Source organism: Callorhinchus milii, unplaced genomic scaffold (assembly GCF_018977255.1).
Source record: "Callorhinchus milii isolate IMCB2004 unplaced genomic scaffold, IMCB_Cmil_1.0 Scaffold4, whole genome shotgun sequence".
Classification (NCBI taxonomy): Eukaryota; Metazoa; Chordata; class Chondrichthyes; order Chimaeriformes; family Callorhinchidae; genus Callorhinchus; species Callorhinchus milii.
In genome coordinates this window covers 57,900,656-57,922,881 of record NW_024704745.1, presented here as the reverse complement: position 1 = coordinate 57,922,881, position 22,226 = coordinate 57,900,656, and the positions used below count along the sequence as shown (strand labels likewise).

Below are 22,226 nucleotides of genomic sequence, written 5' to 3'. Positions count from 1 at the left end.
CTCACATCTCTCTCTCCTCCACCAAGCCCTCAACCATCCTCTACTGCCCTTGGAAAAGGCTACCCCCCGTCCAACTGCTCCATAATCGCCTCTCCTCCACCTTCAACTCCTCATCCCCCTGAAATCCAGGACCATCTCCAAACCCACCCGATCCCCCTGGTACTACAACCATCTCCGCCGCCTAAAAACCCAAACCCGGCTGCTCAAGCACAGATGGCAGAAAAGTGGCCTAACAGTCCACCGCCAACTGTGGCTCGAGCATCTCCACAGCTACCGCTGTTCTTTGACACGCGCAAAAACGGCCTTCTACTCCAACATCATCTTGGAGGCTAAACACAACCTTAAGATCCTTTTTTCCACCACCCACTACCTCCTCCGTGCCCCCCCCTCAGGCCTCCTCCCAGTGCGAGGAGGTCATGGACTTATTTTCTTCTAAAATTTACAACATCCGCCAGGCAGCCTCATCCACCTGCCTCTTGTCACCCACGACCACACCCTCTCTGAACCCCTCACCCTCCCCATCATCTGCTCCTACCACCACCCCCATCCTACATTCCTTCCTCCCCATCTATCCCTCTTCCCTCTCACCCATCATTGCCTCCATGAAACCCACCACCTGCTGCCTCGACCCCCTCCCCAACTCAGGGTCACCCAGCTCCCCCTCCTCTGCCCACTACTGGCTGACATCATCAACCAGTCCTTCTCCTCTGGATCAGTCCCTGCCCCCCTCAAACCTGCTGTCATCACCCCCTCAAAAAACCTTCCCTAGATCCTCAAACCCCAGCCACTACTTCCCTATTTCAAACCTGCCCTCCCACTCTTACCTGTTCACCTGCGGGGTACCCCAAGGATCCACCCTTGGCCCCCTTCTCTTTCTGATCTACATGCTCCCTCTTGGGGATGTCATCCGCAGACATGGGGTACATTTCCACATTTGTGCAGACGACACTCAACTCTATTTTCCCACCTTTCTTTGCGACCCCCAGTCCCCTGATGTTCTGTCAGCCTACCTGTCAGATCTCAAGGACTGGATGAGCGCAAATTTCCTTCAGCTGAACATTGACAAGATGGAAGCCTTACTCTTTGGCTCTCGTCAACGTCTAAAATCTCAAGGTTCTCACTTCCTCCACCTACCCGACCTCCCCCTAAAACTTTCCGAACCCGTCCGCAACCTAGTGATCAGGTTCAACCCCAATTATCCTTCCTTCCCCACATCCAGTCCCTCATCAGCACCGCTTTCTTCCACCTTCAACGCATCACCCGCCTCTGCCAATACCTCTCTCCGAAAGCCGCTGAAACTCTGGTCCATGCCTTTGTTACCACTCGGCTGGACTACTCTAAAGCCCTCCTCGCCAGTCTCCCATCCACTACCATCCATAAAATCCAGATCATTCAAAAGTCTGCCGCCCGCATTCTCACCCGCACCAAACTCCGCTCCCTGATCACCCCAGTCCTTGCCAAACTGCACTGGCTGCCTGTCCCAGAGAGGATCGACTTCAAGATCCTCACCCTTGTATTCAAAGCCCTCCACTCCTCTGCACCCCCTTACCTCTCTGACCTCCTCTCTTCTCAAAACAGTACCCGTTGCCTTTGTTCCTCTGGGACTGGCCTCCTCCTCGTCCTCCTCGTCCTCCGCTTCACCCTTGGCGGCCGTGCCTTCAACCACTATGACCCGAGGTTCTGGAATTCCCTTCATCATTCCCTTTGCCTCGCTCCCTCTCTTCCTATTTTCAGGTCTCTGCTGAAGACCTTTCTCCTCAACTGCGCCTTTGGTCACCTTCCTCCCCCTCCCGCTGGCTCGGCCCCGGGATCCATTATTGTAAAGCGCTCTGAGACACCGTCTGGCGTGGGGGCGCCTATAAATCCAAGTTGTTGTTTTTTGGAAACCTCTCTGACAATTAGTGTAAATCTCGACCCCTGATTTGCAAATATCATGCCTTAAGCCTTATTAAAAACAGATTTATGAATAAACAAACAAACAAATAAACAAACACATGAAGCACTTGCGGAAGAAAGAGAAAACATATCTTGAGTCAATTTATAAAAAAAAACTTTTATATAGGTCACGGGTAGTGTCTTGCAGCATTTAACAACAGAGGAGCTTGATGTCGAACTGGGGAGGTGATTGCGATAAAATTATGATTTGAAAAAGAATAAAGCTATGCCCTCTCATTTCTATCGATCTCACTGGATCCATCCTTTCTCAAGTCAGGGACAAACACAATAGCAAACCTATTATGTTCTATGTGTTGCCGGGGAAACCAGGTCAGGCTGCAAGTGCATGCGTGGGAAATATGGCAATAGTTCTCAAGAAGAAGTGTTATTCTGCATTAGATAATATTTCACAACAAAGTTCAGTTTGATTTGGGAGATTTTTAATGCTCTAATCAGAATTCCATTTCTAAGAGCACCTTTTTGATACATATTGCTCTTCTGATTTAAGGCTTTTGTTTTAAAAAGGCTAAGGCTGATGTTTTGTTAAAATGTAAAATGTGTTTAATGTTTCACCAGAGACCAGCATTTAGTATTCTTCAACATGATAGTCTGTGTTCCTGTGTGCTTTGATTGCTCTTATGAGGTTGTGGGGGCATTGTTTTAGAGTACAGTACTTGATATTTTCATCTACACTGTATTAAACAATAATACCAGTACAATACAACCAAAATATTATTTTTTCCTGTTGCTTAAAGGTAAAAGGACACAAAAGGATAAATATAAGAAAGAAGGTGCACTTTATAGTGCCTTTGCGCTTTGGAATGTTTCAAAGCTCTTTGAATCCCATCACTTTATAAATCACTGGTGCAACCACACTTGGAATACTGTGTGCAGTTCCGGTCACCACGATAAAAAGGATATTGCAGCAATTGAGAGGATAGATAGAAGGGCAACCAAAATGATTGAGGGGACGGGGGTAGCTGGACTATCAGGAGCGATCAGATAAACTGGGCATGATCACATTGGAGAAGAGAAGGTTGAGGGGCGATATGATTACGGTGTTTAAGATTTTGAAGGGACTAGATAATGTAGACCATGATAAGTTGTTTTATCTTGTAACAGTAGAACAGTAGAACCAAAATTCATTCAAAAATAATAATAATTAATTGGTCACTCAATCCACGACTGTTTGTGGGACACTACTGTGCGCAATTGTCTGCTGCGTTTCCCCCACAAAATATACAGTCATTTCACTTTACAGTATATTCTGTAAAAATGTCTCGAAGATGTCATAAGGCGCTATAACAAACGTAAGTATTATTATTATTATTATTATGCCCCTTGTAGTTGACGCCTTACCAATGTGAAAGGCACAATATAAATACAATTTGTTGTTGTTGTGATTTTTCTACCAAAGGGAAGAGTCGTCCACCATCCATCCTCTCAATTATTTTTATAATTTTAAAAACATCAATCAAATCACCTCTTAACCCCCTCTACTCTAAGGAATACAACTGCAGTGTCTACCTAGTCTTTCATGATAGCTCTGACATTCGGTTCAACTTAATTCAAACTCATTCAAATCTAGACTTCTGAGTCAGTGTCTTAAAGTTTCTCCTTTCCCCAACATTCTGATAGTGTCTAAATCATAACATTGTTTACTAACAACTCTAACATCGAGGCATCTCTGCAAACACTAACTCCATTAGTCCGCCACTAACTTGCAATGAGGATTTGTTTTCGGACGTGCCTTCTTCTTGTTCTTGCTCTCCACTGCTGATCGACTGCATCACACCAGACAGCTCAGACATGCTATTAACCCTTCAAAACTACTCTTATTTGAGTGAAAATATACTTCTTCCTGAATTCAAAAAGAGAGGGGTGGGTGGGTAGGAGGCTTAAAGAATAAACAGTCCTTACACATTGAAAGTTCCAACTAACAACAAACTAGCTCAAAAGATCACCATTCTGTTCCAGTTAGAAAGAAATCAGGCAGGAAGTGTGTCTGTTATGGACAAATAGCAGGAATCATAGAATCATAGAATTATACAGCACAGAAGGCCATTCAGCCCATCGTGTCTGTGCCAGCTCTTTGAAAGAGCTATCCAAATTAGTGCCACTCCCTCGCTCTCTCCCTATAGCCCTGCAAGCTTGTCCTTCCCAAATATCTATCTACTTCTCGCTTGAAAGTTGTTATCAAATCGGCTTCCACCACCCATTCAGACAATGCATTCCGTATCCAAACAACTCACTGTGTGAAAACATTTCTCCTCACCTCCACTCTGGTTCTTTTGATAACTATTTTAAATCTGTGTCCTCTGGTTACCGACCCACTCACCAGTGGAAAATTTTCCCCATGTTCACCCTATCAAATCCCCTAGTTACATTTAAGAAGCAAACTTTACCCAGGTGACCAAACTTACTGAAGAACCATTTTAAGAAATTTAGGCGGATTGTTACATTTGTTGTTTATGAACAGGATGGAATGATCTGCCTGAAAGGGTAGTGAAGTCCAATTCAATAACAGCTTTTAAGAGAAAACTGGATAGGTATCTGGGGAAGACGGGTTTGCAGGGTTATGGGGAGAAAGCTGGTGATTGGGGTCAGTGAAAGTGACTTGCGCTGTCAAAGAGCCGGCACAGACTCGATGGGCCGAATGGCCTCCTTCTGTGCCGTAACATTCTATGAATCTATGAATCTATGAATAAAAGGAAAGGGGTGTAAATCCAAATGGATCATTCCGAAAAAAATATTGAGGTGGAAATCACAATGTTTTTTAACTTTTCATATGATAATTAAACCTGACAATATAAGACACATTAACATGTTCCCTCCATATTCAATGTCCAAACAACAGGAATAATACCTCTATAATAATAATCATCATCATCATAATAATAATCCTTACATTTGGTATAGCACCTGTGTGTTTTATGGGATGGTGTGAAGGAAAGTGACAATTCAACATAACTACTATATCATGTTAACCACATGTAACCAAGCCAAGAAAAGCAAAAAACTTTCACTCACAAAGTGTACATGAAGCATGACAAAATAAATATACTCAGCACATGCAAGATATCACTGTGGATTAAAATTTGATTTAAGTTGCCATTTCTTAGGATACAGGAACTTCATATATAAAAAAANTTGGAGGATGAGAATAACAACAACTTGCATTTATATAGTGCCCTCCATTGTGCACAGCAGTGTCCCACAAACAGTCGTGGATTGAGTGACCAAATTATTATTTTTTTAAGAGATTATTACCCCTGTAAAAGTGGTCTGCCAATCGACTAACAAGCACATTCCTACTTACTGCTAGGTAAACAGAAGCATGTGGAGCAAGGAAACCTGCTCAACGTTTCGTCTGTAAGCATTTAAGTTAATTTGCGGCGCATTTTGAGGCATATATAAAGGGAAGATTTACACCCATTCAGTGCAAACACACAATTCCAATCACAAGCCTTCCTCTAGAATACATTTCACAAGTGATGACACTAATTACAGCATGGGGCATCATTGACTCTAGATCAATAATACTGGATCTAGATAACCCCGATGACTCCAGGTGCTGCTGAACAGTATCCACCAAATGTTTGTTTCCTATAATAATAATCTTTGCATTTTGATATCGCACTTTTAACGTCAAAACACTTTGCAGATAATTGCTGTATGCTTTTGTAGACAAATAGGGCAGCCAATTTGCACACAGTAAGTTCCCACAAACAGCCAATTTATCTGAAGGATTGTTGGCTGCCCCATTGATGAATGACCAAATTATCTGGAGGATTGTTGGCCAGGATACCAGGAGAAACGTCCTTCTCTTTTTAAATAACATCAAGGGATTTTTACATCCACCTGAATGGGCAGACGTGGTTAGGGTTAAATGGCTATCTAAAAGACATAAAATTAGTCACTGTAATGATGCAGCAGCCTATACTATGAGTTGAAGTCCTGACCAGGGCATAAACCCAGAATAATTTACTCTCTGCCTTGCGAGATACTACCCTGCGTGAAGGGTCCCTATATAAATGCAAGTTGTTGTTGTTGTTGCCTCTGAGGAAGAGGTGAATTGCTACTTGTTATGTATCCTAGAGAAATACTGAGAGTAATGTGCTATGTAACATATTAAGCTCAGTTAGTGGAACTCTCACCTCTGAGTCAGAAGATTGAAGATTCCATTCCAGCGTCAGAACATTTAACTCACTCTAAAGCAGTGCTGGAGGAGTAAAAGTCCTATCGTTTGGATGCCATGTTTAAAACCAAGAGCCTCTCTGCTGTTCAGTTGGACATTAAGATCCCATGACACTATTTGCAAAGAGAAGAAAGTTTCTCCACATGTCCTTGTCAACAGGTGAAATTGGTCAAATGGCTGTTTGTGGGACAGAGTTGTGTGCAAATGTATTGCTGATTTGCACACAAAATGCACAGTCACTACACTCCAAAGTAAATACAGAAATACAGGTATACAGACATTGAAAGAGTTAAAACCAGTTTATGTTTTTTTGTTGGTTCAGTTGGGCTCACTTATTCCAGGACAGGCATTGCTTGGCAAGTGGAAAGGGTGCAGACAATCACAACCTAGCATGCAAAGGACCCACTGGCAGTGTAGAGCTCAACAAGGCTTTTGTACCTAGTAACCATTCAAGGGGGGGAAATGTTTCCCGAGCCTGAGAATGAGCACTTTATCAGCTTGTGAGCAAGTTCTATTCCATTGTAATTCCTGCACTCAGATTCATGTCTTTTTACGCTGTGACTTGTGTCCCCAAACTCGTCCTGTTCCTGTTAATCTCCCCCAAAGAATAGGTGAACAGAGAAGAAAATCCCAAAATATTACACACACTTTCATGAGGTCAAAACGCTTAATTATATGTCAGACCATAGGAGAGCTGCTCTTAACATTATGGTTATTTCCATCAATGAAAGCAACAGCACAGAAAAACATAGGCAGATTAATAAAATTTGCTCATTTAACATTGAATATGTTATATATATATATATATATATGAATCAATTCCTGTTAGGAAGGCAGGTACATTTGAAACATTTGAAATATATTGTAGAGATATTAAAAATGTAGATACATTCACAGTAAATAATAACAATAATCCAACTGGTACCCTCATATTTCTTTGCTGCTGCAAAGCATAACAAGTGAGGATGTTATATAAATAGACAGATAGAAACATGGCCCAGTATGTGACCATAAACATTTTAGTAATGGTAGGTTTATGAGCATCAGTGTGACCATTAGTCTGGTATGACAGCTAATCTGCGACACTTCTTTGAAGGTTGAGATCCATTTTGTCAAACAGATGTTGATAAACGGTAGAGGGCGCATCTTGTACTACACTGCATATGTCAAAGTGTGAAATAATGGGACTTGTTAGGAGTGCAGAAAAATAACTGGAAAATAGGTCTTGATCTGTTCATGAGTCCCTGTGTGTTGTTATATGTTCAACCAGGTCTCCGGATTCTAGCTGGTGGACATCAATATATGTTTCTCTTTATATGTGGGTGTATTATGGATTCCTTTTAGATGGTTTCAGATGTTGGTGCTTTATTCAAGTATTTCACTAATGACATTCAGTCTTATTATACCATTATGAAAGCACGCACAGAAATAATCTGTCAACTGGTAGAACTCATTTCAGACAAGGTTTTTTTCTCCCTGTCACACAAAATGAAAAAGTGCAAAAAGCTCAGCACTATCCATAGTAACGTGCATTATATAACGTACTGTTTAACATGAACTCTCATACTGTTACAAATGAATGAATGTTGCATGTCACAATTTTCACTTAGATGAATTGACTATCAATCTCGGCTTCTGTAAGTGCCATGTTTTTGCATTATCACCAAAACTGAACAAAATTTCTGTTTAGTATCTGACTTTCTGTGAGAGTCTGCTGCTATTTAATATCCATTTATTCTGCTTTTTCTTTCTTGGGCTTTTTATCCATCTGTTTCCTTTTCTCTTTCAAACCCTGCTGTGAAGACTGAGAAACCTCAAATGATAAATTTCATCTTCAATAAAAAGCCCATACTGTATGTGTCTCCCTCCCCCGATTTCTGCTGCCCGTGTTCTGTTGGCATGACAGTGCAGCATCAGTATCATTTGTTCTAATGCACTGGGACCCAACACCATGGTTGAATGAAGGAAGGCGTACACTTTTCCCTCTTATTCAATTAAATATTATATGGATGAGTAAGAAAGGCAACTGCTGGGTATTTCAATATAAATTGTGAAATTATGGAAAGGACTCTGATCTAGTCAATGTAGTGCATTAATTACTCTTTTCTGACTCAGTATGTCAGTGTGTCTCTCTCTCCTAAGCTTGCTCTTTTCGTCAGTGATGCAATAAAGGGATCGAAAAGGTAATTATATATCAAATTGATTAGCTTGATAAAAGGCACCAATTACCAATTTATCTGAAGAAACTGATTGAAGCTGTCTCACTGTCTTAATGTGTTATTGTGCCATATAAGGCATTGTATTCACCATGCAATAAGATTAGTTAAGTGCACGACACGCACCCAAAATGGGTGTTTGATATCTTGTATAACCAATACTTAACTACCATGTAGAAAAAAACAGTGGTTATATTTTCTTACTGTATTTACCCCAAAAATGACTCTATAATAATAATGGTCCTTGCATTTGGTATAGCACCTTTCATGTCAGGAGGATGCCCAAACTGCTTTACAGAATACACTGTGAAGTGCAGTGACTGTGTGCTTTTTGGCAAATGTTATTTTCTACTCTTTTTATTGCAGCAAAGTGTCTCTAATGCAAAAATGTTTTCTCCATGTACAGCGCCCAGTATTACCTTGACTCTTAGAAACTTACAGGACAGAAAAAGACCATTGAGTCTCTGCTGATTCTTATGTGCAAACTGAAGGAACCAACATCTGAGAAGTGAGAATGGGTCACAGCAAGATTATACCACAGCATTTTCTTTAAAGTGTGGAGAGCCAAGAGAGAAGTGGAAAAAGGCATAGCAGGTACAAAGCACAATATCCAACATGTTCCTCCAATCTTAGAATAGTAGAGAGAAAGAACTCGAAAACCCTAATGGACCAAAAGGAAGTTTATAATGTGGATGAACAGGAAATAGAAAACATATTACGTGATTACACCTAGGAGTTAATAAGGATGATCCCCAATTTAAGAAGAATAAACTCTGAGCAGACAAGTTAGGGCTCTTTAGTCTTGAAAGAAGATGACTCAGAAAGGATCTCACAGAGGTGTATAAATTTTTAAATGGGGTTGAAATAGTAAACCCAGAACAATACATTATACTGCACCAAGACATCCTAATAATTCCTTTGTTCTACCTCTCAACCAAGACATGAACCATTTAGTGATATCACTTTTCTTCATTAACATATCCAACTGAGTAAGAATAATAAACATCCTTCAGGTCCATACCGGGAAATACCACAAATTTATCAATACATTCCACTTAGCAGTACCAGGCAGATCAATAACAACTGCTTGCATTTATATTGCACCCTTCATGTGGGACAGTGTGCCAGAGGGCTTGACAGTGGTGGAGTCTGACTCCGAGCCAGAGGAGCGGGAGGGAGGAGGAGACTGTAAGCATGATCAAAAAGGAAGTTCTTTAGGCGGAATTTGAAAGGGGGGAGGAAGGGGGCAAAGCGGAGGGATTGAGGGAGAGAGTTCCAGAGTTTCGGGTTGTAGTGGCTGAAGGCACGGCCACCGATGATGGAGCAGAGGGGACGCTAGATCAAATACACAAGATAGAGATAAGATAGAATTACTCATTCCTAGCAAGATTACAAAAGTTACCAAGTTCAATTATTAGCAAAATTTTACTTAAAGGTATAATACGACAAATGTTCAATAATTTCCAATACAGGCAAACTACATAGTAATACAACAGTATACTAGTCAACCAGACAAGATTTCACCAATCTACAGCATTAAAGTAATATATGCTTCACAGTGACAGCCCTTATCAATAGTATATATGTGTTATTCTTATACGGAGGGACCAACCTGCTCATAAGGCTTTAATCCTAATAAATTTGCACTCCAATGCCGCAATATTCTTCCTGTAACATGATGAACAGAACTGCACACAGTATCGCAAATATGATGTAACCAAGGTTTATATAAATGTAACTTTACTTCCCTATTTTTATTCTTTATTCATCTGGCCATAAACCCAAGAACTACAGCTTTTACAGTAAATCCTGTGTTTTGATTATGTGATAAGGTGATACTTCAGTATCAAGGCTGGTTTTATTATTATAAATCTAGATCCAATTGGAGTTTCACTCCACAGTTCCATTCAGCTCCGAAGAAATCATGCTCCAGTTGTGCAGTGCTTTGTATGGTGCCTGTACATGGAGTACTATTTGCAGTTTTGGCCACTGCCTCATAAGATAGCCACACAAATTCCTGGAGGACGTATAGAGGAAAGCAATAAGGCTTATCCCCTGATCCCCAGGAGATACAGTGATAATCTAAGAAGACAAAATAACTTTGGGGCTCCTCAGCCTTGGAAAGAATTGGTTCAGAAAGGTCCCTATGATGGAAACTTATAAGATATTTAACAGGATAGAGACAGAAAACTGGCAACTGAGTGCTTTTTTAAGTTAGAGATATTTCTTGTTGCCCAAAAGGATTGTTAAGTCAGGACATTGGACTCATTTTATAATAATAATTATTATTATTTTAGAAAAAAGATAGATGCTATAATGGAAGGCTACAAGGTTAGTTCTGTAAAATTACAAGATTAAATAGGGTAAAGGGTGCTTTGAAGCTTCTGAACCTCTTATGTGAAGCGTTTGTTTGTCTCTGACATTAAGTTCAGATGTTAACGCATTAATATTTACCATCTTTTTCTGTCCAGGACCACTTCCTTTTTGTTTTCTGAATGTTTATTTCATTGTGTATTGGCTATGGACTCTTACAAGTCATGGCACGTTACATATCAGAAAAACACTTCTCTACACATGAATTGAGATGCTTAGAACATTGTCTGCATTCTAGCAGCACAATTTAAAGTATTGCCAGGATCGGTATTGCATCTTGCAGGAGGCTTGGGACAAATAGAAACTGAAGAGTACTTTACTTGTTGGTGTTAAGTGTGAGTGGTCTCAAAGCAGCTTGCAGACCGTAGTTGTGTCTGTGCAAATAGTGGAGTAGTTTTTTTCTTGCTCCTTTGTATATATATGTCAATCAGGAAGGGGTGGGGGGTGGGGATGGTGTGGGGGATGTTGAGTGAAACTAAAGTCTGTGGAGAATTAATTAGTTATAATTGTTCTCTAACTTCCTGTGCAATTTGCACATTGCCGACTCCAGTTGACAAATAGTAATAATCCTTCCATTTGATATAATGTCTTTTACATCGGAAGGATGTCTAAAAACCCTTCACAGAATATACTATAAAGTGTAGCGACTGTAGTTTGTAGGCAAATGCAATAGTCAAATTTGTCCACAGACGTGTCCACAAACAGTCAAGAAGTGAATGACCAATTTTTATTTGGGGAATTGTTGGTCAGGACATGAGGAGACTCCCATCTCTTTCGAAATAGTGCCGTGGGATCTTTAATGTCCAGCTGGGCAAACGGAACCTCTATTTAACATCTCATCTGAAGCATAGCACCCCAGCAATGCATCCAAGTGTCAACCTGAACTATATGAGTTCAAAGTCCCAATGTGAGGCTTGAACCCACAACTTTCTGATTCTCAGGCAAGAATGCTACCAACAGAGCTTGGCTGATACACACGCTTTGCAGGTATTTTCTGGGAGAGCCAGATTGTGTATAGTTAGGGGCATGCATCATCTCATCATTACCAGTAAAGAGAACTGTGCCAGCCCATCCAATACTAGGTCAAGTTTTCATTGTTTGCCCACGTATTCCCAGCGAAGTTAAAATTTAATCAGAATTCATTACTGTCAAAGTATCCAATTTATAGTAGAAAGTAGCTAATAGACTGAAAATGCAATATCCGCAACTGGAAGCCACTTCTCTAACAGCATCTTCAAGTTTGTGAATAAAATTGCAGGATTTTACTATAGCATTTGCTAAACAACATCAGGAAAAAATTTCAGCCTTGACGACACTCATGGCTGTTATGTGGGCAGCATTTTACCTTCAGACTTTTGGGGATCTTTTTACAGCCAAAATAATGAGCTGAAAGCAAGATGCTGGCTATTATCACACATTGGAAGTGCCCCCAACTATCCACAATCTGTCTCTCTCACAATAATTAGCTTGACAAAATACCTGCAGGAAATGTGTGTCAGCCTGACTCAGTTGGTAGCACTCTCACCTCTGAGTTAGAAGGTTGTGAGTTCAATGCTATAGTGAATCCTGCAATTTTATTAAACAAACTGGAAGTTGCTATTAGAGAAGCAGCTTCCATTAGCAGAGCAACTTCTCAAGTGCAAATATCCCATTTTCATCCCCAATATAGTCTCACATCTCAGAAAAGTTCCGCTATAGTGGTGTTATAGCAACCTGTTCATGGAGACAACACAAACATTTTAGACTAAACTGCTATAACGTACTCATTATAGTTAAAGGAAATATAGTTGCCTTAATGGTTACTTATTTTACACAATCATCTGCCACAGATTAATCTGCTTGGACATTTTGGTGTTTATTAGGGCCAGGAAGCAGTTCTGCAGCTGACAGTCATATGACAGTGTGCAAAAGTCAACCAACAAGACTGGCATATGAAACATAAAGGTCATATTTCCCAAAGTCAGTATAACCCATTTTTTCTGAATCGGATCCCATTCAAAATTCCTACAGGATCTTTTAGCATTTTTGAAACAAATCAAGTAGAATTCTAAATAACTTGTTGATGAATTTAAAAGATGTGATAAAATGCAATTTATTTTCTGTGAAGTTTGACCTTTGCTTTGAAAATAAGAACAGCGCTGCAAGCAAAGTGCAGATCTGGCATTTAACCTAATAACATTTCATAGACATTTGTTTATTCCACCTGACATCTATTAGGTATGTTTGGTGGTCAGGGATATTCTAGGTGCATCAGTGATTTTCTGAAAATAGCCACTAAGCAAAAAAGGTGACAGTAATTTATGGGTGGATAACCTTTGGAGGGTTATATTCCAAGAGTAGAGGGGGTTAGTGGGTGATCTAATAGAGATGTTTAAGATAATGAAATGAAAGTTACAAGTTAAAGAGGCAATGACACTTCCATCAGATGGGCAAAACAGGTGGACACCATCCTAAAATTAGAACAAAAATGGTTAGAAGTTGTTCAGATGAGCCGTTAAACCAAGGTCTCATCTGCCTTTTCAGATGGATCTTAAAGACACTATTCCAAAACAGAAGGGAGTTTTTCCCAGCAATCACCCAAATAAAATTGATCACTCGCTCCATGGCTGTTTGTGGGACATTGCTGTGCGCAAACCTGGCTGCCTTGTTTCACTCACAAAACACAGTGAATTCATTTTACAGTATATCCTGTGAAGCACTTTAAGACATCTAAGGTGTCATGATAAGCCACCTTATCAAATGCAAGGATTATTATTATTACTATTATAGAAGTGAAGCCAGAAGACAATTCTTCACGCAGAGTGTGGTCAGAATGTGGAATGTATTCTCCAGAATGTTTTAGATACAGAATCGAATACCATGCCTGAAAAGCGGATAGATACTAAGGAAACAAGGTATTAAGGGATATGAAGAAAAGGCAGGGAAATGGATTAAAAGATTTGCACAAACTAATAAAGTGGAACAGGTTTTATGGCTGGAACTGCTTTTTCTAAATTCCTAAATTGTTTTCCAGAATAAACAGTGCAAGGTAGCTGGATAGAACACATCTGCAGAGAACCAAAGACACCAATAATAACTTGTTGCAGTATATCAATGTAATATCATCCTTGCAATGTAATCTCATGAAAGCTATTAGATTTAGAAACTGTGACAAAGCTGCTTTCTTTGTGAAACTTTGAAAAATTGTATTCCTTTAATTCGATCAGAAATGAAGAGATGAGCAATTGGGACAATTATTTCATGTCTTCTCACTGAGTACACTGAGTGAAAGGAAACAGACAGAACAAAATGAAAAACACTTGATAACTAACAAGTAAAAGAGTGGCAGCAGATAAATTCATTACATGAGGTTGTTTTACAATGTTGTGACTTTGTATTCTATACATTTTCCTGTATGCACTTATGTGTGAAATTGTTTTTATAAAACAAGATAAGACTTGCTTGTGATGTCTTTTATATAAGCCAAGATGTTTGATTACTGAAGATGTAGATAAAATTATGTAGCTAGTATCTTTATGAATCTCAACATTTACAAAATGAATAAATCTTGTTTAATTGTAGACTAGAAAATGTTCATGTGGCTTATTGTAATTTTTTATTTTTTGGAATGTTTTACTCTGGCAAGTTGCAGAGCAAGTATAAAATGCTCAATGTTCAATGTTTGACATCCTGTTCAAATGTTCATACTACTGTGGGGAATGACCTTATTTAGCTCCTTTACCAATCTCTACTGTTTCCCTTCAACAATAAAGAGACTTCTCCCATCCTACAACATCTTGGATAATAGGGTCAGTTTGTGTTCTTTCTCTATGGATTTCTGATGTGGGAAGGCTGACCTAACTCAACCTATTTTTGGATCCCTGCAGACAGAGTGATGTGCATGACATACTTTCAGTTACATGTAGAATTCCCCATGCCTTTTTTTAATTAAGAATTTTGTTCAGATTTACCACAAAATTGTTCCCCAATATCTGGATAATATAGTTTTATGTGAGGTTAAAATTGATGTGTATAAAAGCCTTACTATAAAAATAGTATGAAAATGCCAAGTCTAAAGCTTTGGAAAGATATATCCTTTCAATGACTTGTACAGTGCAATGAAGTAGACAGGGGTATTGGGAATGCCAAGATGTTTTCATTTGTGCAAATTTTTTATTTGATTTACTCATCACAAAAATGCAGTGCATTTTTCTTTCCTTTTTCTTTCCTTTTTCTTGCACATGATAAAAGAATATGAATAGTGTTAGCATCTGTCAAATTCACCTAGCAATGTACTTAAAAATGTCAAAAGAAATAGACAACTTACTATCCATTAAGGAGCGGCAAAACAGCAGCCCAAAATCTTGATTGTTATACCATCTTCATAACATTCGCCTACAAACATACACACGATCACTTTGCAGTGTGAAGTGCCTTAAGATGCCTCAATGACATGATAAGGCGATACATCAGATGCAAGGATTATTATTATTATTAAAATAGGTAGTGTATTTAGGACAAACTGAAATCTACCCAGTAGTGTTTTGGTGAATCTTTTCTTTCTCTTAAAGTTTGCATTTACATCCTTTGAAAAAAAACTGTGTGTTATCCCTTTAGCAACATAAAGATATAATGTTTGTTGACCTTCAAGAGTTTTTGCCATTTGTTGCCATCAGTAGTCGCAAAGTGAAGAATCAATTACTTCTGTTGAAAGGCAGGACTGAATCATGAAAGAACTTTTGTTTCATGTGATAAGATAGTGAAGTACAAAAGAACTACTTAAATAGAAGCAATTGCATGTAAGATTAATGGTTAGGTTCATTCAACTTCAGTTATCTTCAGCCCATCCTGGAGACCTTTTATGTTAGAGAACAATCATGTTGCATGTAGTAAGGAGAAGAGATAGTGAGGGAAATAGATTTACACTAACAAAAGTTGAAGAAATAAATCACTGCTTACACAATGCTGCACAAAATAGGGGAACAGTGGTGAAGGGCATCCTTCTTAATTAATGGGATATTGGGAGTTGTGTTCTTTTTGCTGCTCAAATTGTGACTTTGTTGATGTGTAATTATAATGGGATTCTCCACAGTGGCAAATATGTTATGGCTCAGTTGGTAGCAGACTTGCTCTGAGTAAGAAGGTTAAGGGTTCAAGTCCCACTTCAGGCCTTTGAACTCGTATTATCGGGAAGACTGACATTCCAATGCAATGCTGGGAAAGCGCTACATTGTCTGAAGTGCAGGTGAGATGATAAACCTAGATCTTATCTTTTTGTTCATGTGGATGCTAAAGATCCCAAGGCACGAAAAGAGAAATGAATTTCACCCAGTGTCTTGGTCAACAATCCCCCAGATAAGATTAGTTATGCACTTCATGCTGTGTCCAACTTGACTGCCATGGGTACAAAATACACAGTCACAACATTTACAATAAATCTTGTGAAGTCTTTGAGACATCCTCCCAATGTAAAAAGGCTTTTTATCAAATGAGTAGATGGATTATCATTTATTATTTATATCTCAACAAAGATTTGGTTCCCTGCATATCCTTCACAGCAGAGATTTTCACAGCAGCATGGGATTACATTGTTGTTTCAAATTCAAGCCCAATAAAACCAGTCAAATAGCTAACAAACTATCTAATTTTGACTGGGTAATAACCATTGGTGACAAATTCTCCATATGACAACCTGTGAGAGAATGAATGAATTAAAATGTATGTGGCTGATGTGGTGACACTGTGTTTCTCCTTGCTATAGGCAGACGATCAGTGATATGGAAAATGGTTTCCTAGATGCATCCTTGTCGTAGGTAGAACAAATATAGATGTATATTACTGTTGTATAAAATTAAGTTTGGAGCTGATATAAATTTTGCTCCCTATGGTGCACAAGCGTGAAATTCCATCTTGTCTTGTCCTGTAAGACCATATTGTTTCTACATTAAGATTATGTAGAAATTATGGATTTTTGTTACCCAGTAAATCCTGTGAAGCACTTTGAGATGTTTCACCACATCTTAAAATACTATATCAAATGCAAAGATTATTATTATAAAGTGGGAGAGGTGGAGATTGGGAACAGTAAGATTATCACCAGAAGGGTTAATAAGTGGTTAGAGGAAACTACAAGCCAAGCATTATAGAATCTGGAATACTTTGGCATCAATAGCTTTCAAGACAGAGGTCACAGAATAATTTGAAAGATGTTCTAATGCAGTTCTAATTAATTTTGTGCAAAAAACAGCCTGCTCAGGGATATGAAGTACTAATGAAAGGCACCAGTATTATCAGATATAGTTTTTTTTTGCTTTGTTTGTAACTGAGGGTGTATCACAAAGCCCTCTCTCCCCTTTCTCATTTACATGCTCTCTTTGTGATATTATCCGGAAACATGGGAGTCAACTTCCACATGACTCCCAAATCTATTTCTCCTCCCCTAGTCCTGACCCCAGTCCTAGCAATGTTCCAACTGTCTGCTTGTCTGACTTCAAGGCCTGAATTAGCACCAACTTTCTGCAGCTAAACATGGACAAGATAAACGCCATCCTCCTTGGCTCCCTTCAATGTCTTCTCACTGTGGTTCTGAACTTCCCTGATTATCCTTCAGAATCCCCAAAACTGTTTGCAACCTTGGCGTCAAGTTCAATACCCAGTTAACCTTCCTACTTCAGAATTGGTTCCAAACCAGCACTGCTTTCCTTCACCTCTGCCATATTGCCCACCTTCACCTCTATCTTACTTAAAATGCCACTGAAACGCTCATTCATACTTTAATCACCTCCCATCTCAATTTTTCCAATGCACTCCAGCTCCACTATAAACATGATCCAAATGATATAAAACTCTGCCATCCGAGTCACATCTGTTCTCTTCCCAGCTCGATGTCATACCACACTGCTACTTAGCACTCCGAGACACTACCCACATGAAGGGTGCGATGTAAATGCAAGTTGTTGTTGAGTTGATTGGCCATTTATCATCAAATGTGCCTTCACTTCAGCTGATCTTGAAATCAGGCTCTTTCTGACCTGCCTTGTGATAAGGGTGAAATTATTGACATTCTGATCACTGGTGCACATGTGTACTCAAACCTTAAAAGCCTTTAGATTCCCAGTTTTTTTAAATATACTGCAGGAAGAACCAGTTAGCCATGAATTTACTGTCACATGGCATGCCTCGGTGATCTATAATAATTATTAAAGTCTTTTTTNCAATGTTATTGGCTTTTACTGAAATTAACTCAGGAAATTTTAATTTGAGATTAAACTAGTTTTTATTACCCTAATATTAATAATGTCCACTGCAATCTAATTTCTCATCTTCCTGCAAAACACTTCAGGTCATGTTGTATGAAATTCTAATTCATATAAATCTTCAAGCTATATTTATTAAACCAAAAATATAAACATATATTCTTTCTCCTTCCATAGGAACTATCAAATACTCTGTAATATTTTCACAAATGCACTTTAGATTATTAATGTAGTACTGATTCCTACAACTACATAGTTGTTCATTTAGCTTACCTCATTTTTTTAATGCCTCACCTCCCTTATTTGGATTTATTATACTCCAGTTGTATACATTTATTTACTAGCCTCAATTTGTGTCTTTCCTTTCCCTTCTCCGTCTACTTCTGGATCAAATGCTTTCCAAATGCAAATGTAAACAAGAGGAAGCTAACCTATTGGGACTGGAGTGTCACACTTGAAACTCTCTAACCTATTTTTAATCTTTCACATGTTGATCAATGCTGTGCATTTCCAGAATTGTCTGTTATTGGTAAATTAATTCTGCTTCCATTTCCTGAATAAAGTCTCAGGTCAAGTTAGACGTAGTTGCTCCTTTCTAAACAATTCATGCTTTCTTTCTTTTCAAATGTAAGTAGTGTCCAATTTTTTTTAAATATTCTTCTCACTGGCTCATGCCTCTCTGCTCCTGTCTATCTTCCTCTTGCTGGAGTATAGTTCTGTGCAGTTCTGTGGACATGGTTTCCTAATATCTTTCACATAAAAGGCTATTTTTAAAGTATGAGCTTTGGCAATGAGTGTCACAGGTCAAACTTTAACTATAGAACAACAAAATTACATTTGTATAGTGCCTTTCATGTCAGGAGGACATCCCAAGGTGCTGGACAGACAGAGTTACGGACCCGAGCTGAGGGTAGGTGTGGGGGAGGGTGGAGGGCAGAGGGGGGAAGCAGGGAGATTGAAAGACGGTCGAAGTGGAGGGTCTTGAGATAGGTCTTGAAGGTGGCAAAGGAGGGGGCGAAATGGAGGGACTGCGGGATGGAGTTCCAGAGGGTGGGGGCGGAGTGGCGGAAGGCCCACTTGCCAATAGTGAAGTGAGTGAGGCTGGGGACGTGAAGCAGGCTGAACCCCGCTGAATGGAGGGAGCGAACAGAATGGTAGGGGGAGCAAGACCATGGAGGGCTTTGAAGGTGAGGTCCAGGATCTTGAACTGTATTCTCTATGTGATGGGAAGCCAGTGGAATTGGGCAAGGATGGGGGTGATAGGGTCATGAAGCTTAGTGCGGGAGAGGACACGGGCTGCAGAGTTCTGGATGATCTGCAGCCTGTGAAGGAGAAGTTGGGGAGGCCGACAAGCAACAAGTTTGTATAATCGAGCCTATTAAAGCATGTATGAGGGTTTCGGCAGCCTGTGGTGTGAGACAGTGGCGGAGCCAGGCGACGTTGTGGAGGGGGAAAGCAGAGTGGGTCATTGCGCAGATCTGGGGTAGAAAGGATAGTTGAGGGTCAAACAAGACCCCAAGGTTCTGGACTGGCTTAGCAAGGTGTAGTGTAGTGAGGCGCTGATGGGAGGCAATCAGGAGAGCCTTGGTCTTGTTTACGTTCAACTGAAGAAAGTTAGCTCTCATCCAGGACTTGATGTCTGACAGACATTCTGAACAGTCCTGGAGTCAAGGATGGAGGCAGAGAGTTAGAGTTGAGTGTCATCCGTTGACCCCTTGTCTGCGGATGATGCGACTAAGAGGGAGCATAAAGATATTGAAGAGGTGATGACCAAGGACAGAGCCCTGAGAAACGTCGCACTATGCTATACAACTATAGAATGTTAAAGCCAAGCCTATCCTCTCCTGATCTTCTTGCTACACATGCACACAACCAATAGCAAGTAGAGGGAACAGGACCAGGAACCCTGGTTGATTTCCCACTCCCTAATACTGAGTAGACCTCTAGTAGCCAGTCTGAGACCAGCAAACTCAGCTTCAAATCTTCAATGCAGCTCTATCCACTCCACTATCGGAACTGTCCATTGAAAGAACAACCTGGCTTTAAATATTTATGATTTATTGGTCTGTCCATTGCTATTAGGAACTTGTCAGGAAGGTTAGAGAGCTGGCGAGAATGTTGACTTCTCTGTTTTGTTCAGTGCAGCAGAGGGAAGCATAAAAAAAATTAGCATTTTTAGTGTAGTATTTTGTGTTTGATGGAGGATCTAAACCCAGATGAAAGGAAATCAATTGTGACCTACATTACTTCAAACAAGGAGGCTGAAGGTTGTGTCTTTCTCAACACATGGGCACAGCTGATTCAGACATCCTTCAAAGCCAGGTTTGCTTTGTCTAAACAAAATCCACAGGCATCTTAACCCACTTTAATTGGATTCTATTCTGCTATTACTCCAAATAAATTAACCTGGACAGAAACTGATTCCAATAGTCAAAGAGTATTAAACCTAACACAAGCTGGTCCTCAAAATCCTCTCTCACCACCTCCTTAGTTAGGCCAAAGAGGCAATGGAGAGGAAAGCAACAAAGATGATCCCCAGTGTTAGAGGAATAAACTATGAGCAACATTTAGACAGGCTGGGGTTTTTCAATCTTGAAATGAGACATCTCAGAGGGGATAACTGTAGGGGAATATATATCTATATGGGAATAACCCACCCTCGATCTCTCTAATCTTTCACACACCCGTCCCATCTCCAAGCTACCTTTCCTTGCCAAAGTCCTGGAATGCATGGTTGCAAGTCAACTTCGGTCACACCTCTCCCACCATTCCCTCCTTGAACTCCTGCAGTTCTGGGTTTCACCCTGCTCACAGCACAGAGACAGTGCTTGACAAAGTCACAAATGACAATCTCTCTATCTGTGACCGGGGCTCCCTCTGCCTCCTTGTCCTCCTGCCACGTTCGACACAGTCGACCACGCCATCCTCCTCCACTGCCTCTCCTCCCTCCTCGACCTTAGTGGGACTGCACACGCCTGGTTTGAGTCTTACTTAACCAACCGCCTCCATTTCATCTCAGCAAATAGTTTCTCCTCCAGCCCCTGCCTGGTCACCTGCAGGTTACACCAAGGCTCCATCCTTGGCCCTCTTCTTTTCCTTATCTACATGCTCCCTCTGGACAATGTCATCCGTAGACAAGGGGTAAACTTCCACATGTATGCTGATGACACATACATCTACTTTGCCTCCTCCAGCACCAACTCCAGGTCCGCCATCAACAACAACAACAAGATTCCATTTATTGAGCGCCTTTCACGTCGGGAGGACGTCCCAAGGCGCTGTACAGTTGGGTCAGGACCCGGGCAAGGGGGAAATGGTCAGGGTGAGGGGAGGGAAGGGAGGGAGCGAGGAGGGGTTAGAGAGTCGAGAGGGGAGCTGAAGGCACGGTCAAAGAGAAAGGTCTTGAGACCGGCCTTGAAGGAGGAAAGGGAGGAGGCAAGGCGAAGGCACTGGGGGATAGAGTTCCAGAGCCTAGGGGCTGAGAGGCTGAAGGCCCGGCCACCGATGGTAGGGCGGTTGGGGCGGGGGATGTGGAGCAGACCGGAGCCAGAGGAACGGAGGGTACGGGCAGGTAGGTAGGGGGATAGTAGGTCGGAGAGGTAGGAGGGAGCAAGGCCGTGAATGGCCTTGTAGGTGAGGATGAGGATCTTGAATTCGATCCTCTGGGGGATGGGGAGCCAGTGGAGGCGAGCGAGGGTGGGAGTGATGTGGTCCCGAAGCCTGGTGCGTTCTGAATGTGTTCTGAGTTCTGAATGACCTGCAGCTAGTGGAGGGAGGTGCCGGAAGGCCGGCGAGGAGAGAGTTCCCATAGTCCAGCCTTGAGGTGATAAAGGCGTGGACCAGAGTTTCAGCAGCGTGAGGGGTGAGGTAGTGCCGTAGTCTGGCGATGTTCCGGAGGTGATGGAAGGCGGTGCCAGTTGTGGCGCGGATATGAGGGAGAAAGGACAGCTCAGGGTCGAACAGAACCCCGAGGTTCCTGATGGCTTTGAGAGGTGGAGAGTGCAGCCTTGGATGTTGATGCTGTGAGCGCCTGAGGTGTGGAGGCGCTGACCCGAGCCAATCAGGAGGGCCTCAGTTTTGCGCACGTTGAGCTGGAGAAAGTTATCTCTCGTCCACGAATCGATGTCGGACAGACAGACTGTCAGGACATCGGTGGTCGTGGAGTTGAGGGTGGAGGAGGAAAGGTAGAGTTGGATGTCATCCGCATTCATGTGGAAGTTAAGCCCATTTCTGCGGATGATGTCACCACAGGGGGAGCATGTAGATGGT

At 41.0% G+C, this 22,226-nt stretch overlaps 1 long non-coding RNA gene across 1 annotated transcript in view; it reads left to right on the top strand.

Annotated features, from left to right (window-relative positions):
- The window catches only part of LOC103184582, a 35,143-nt gene extending 20,939 nt beyond the window's left edge, over positions 1-14,204 (top strand). The window contains exons 2-3 of the long non-coding RNA XR_488540.2: positions 8,756-8,943; positions 13,736-14,204. This is a non-coding gene — a long non-coding RNA (uncharacterized LOC103184582). The remainder of the gene's footprint in view (positions 1-8,755; positions 8,944-13,735) is intronic.
- The last annotated feature ends 8,022 nt before the right edge of the window (positions 14,205-22,226 follow it).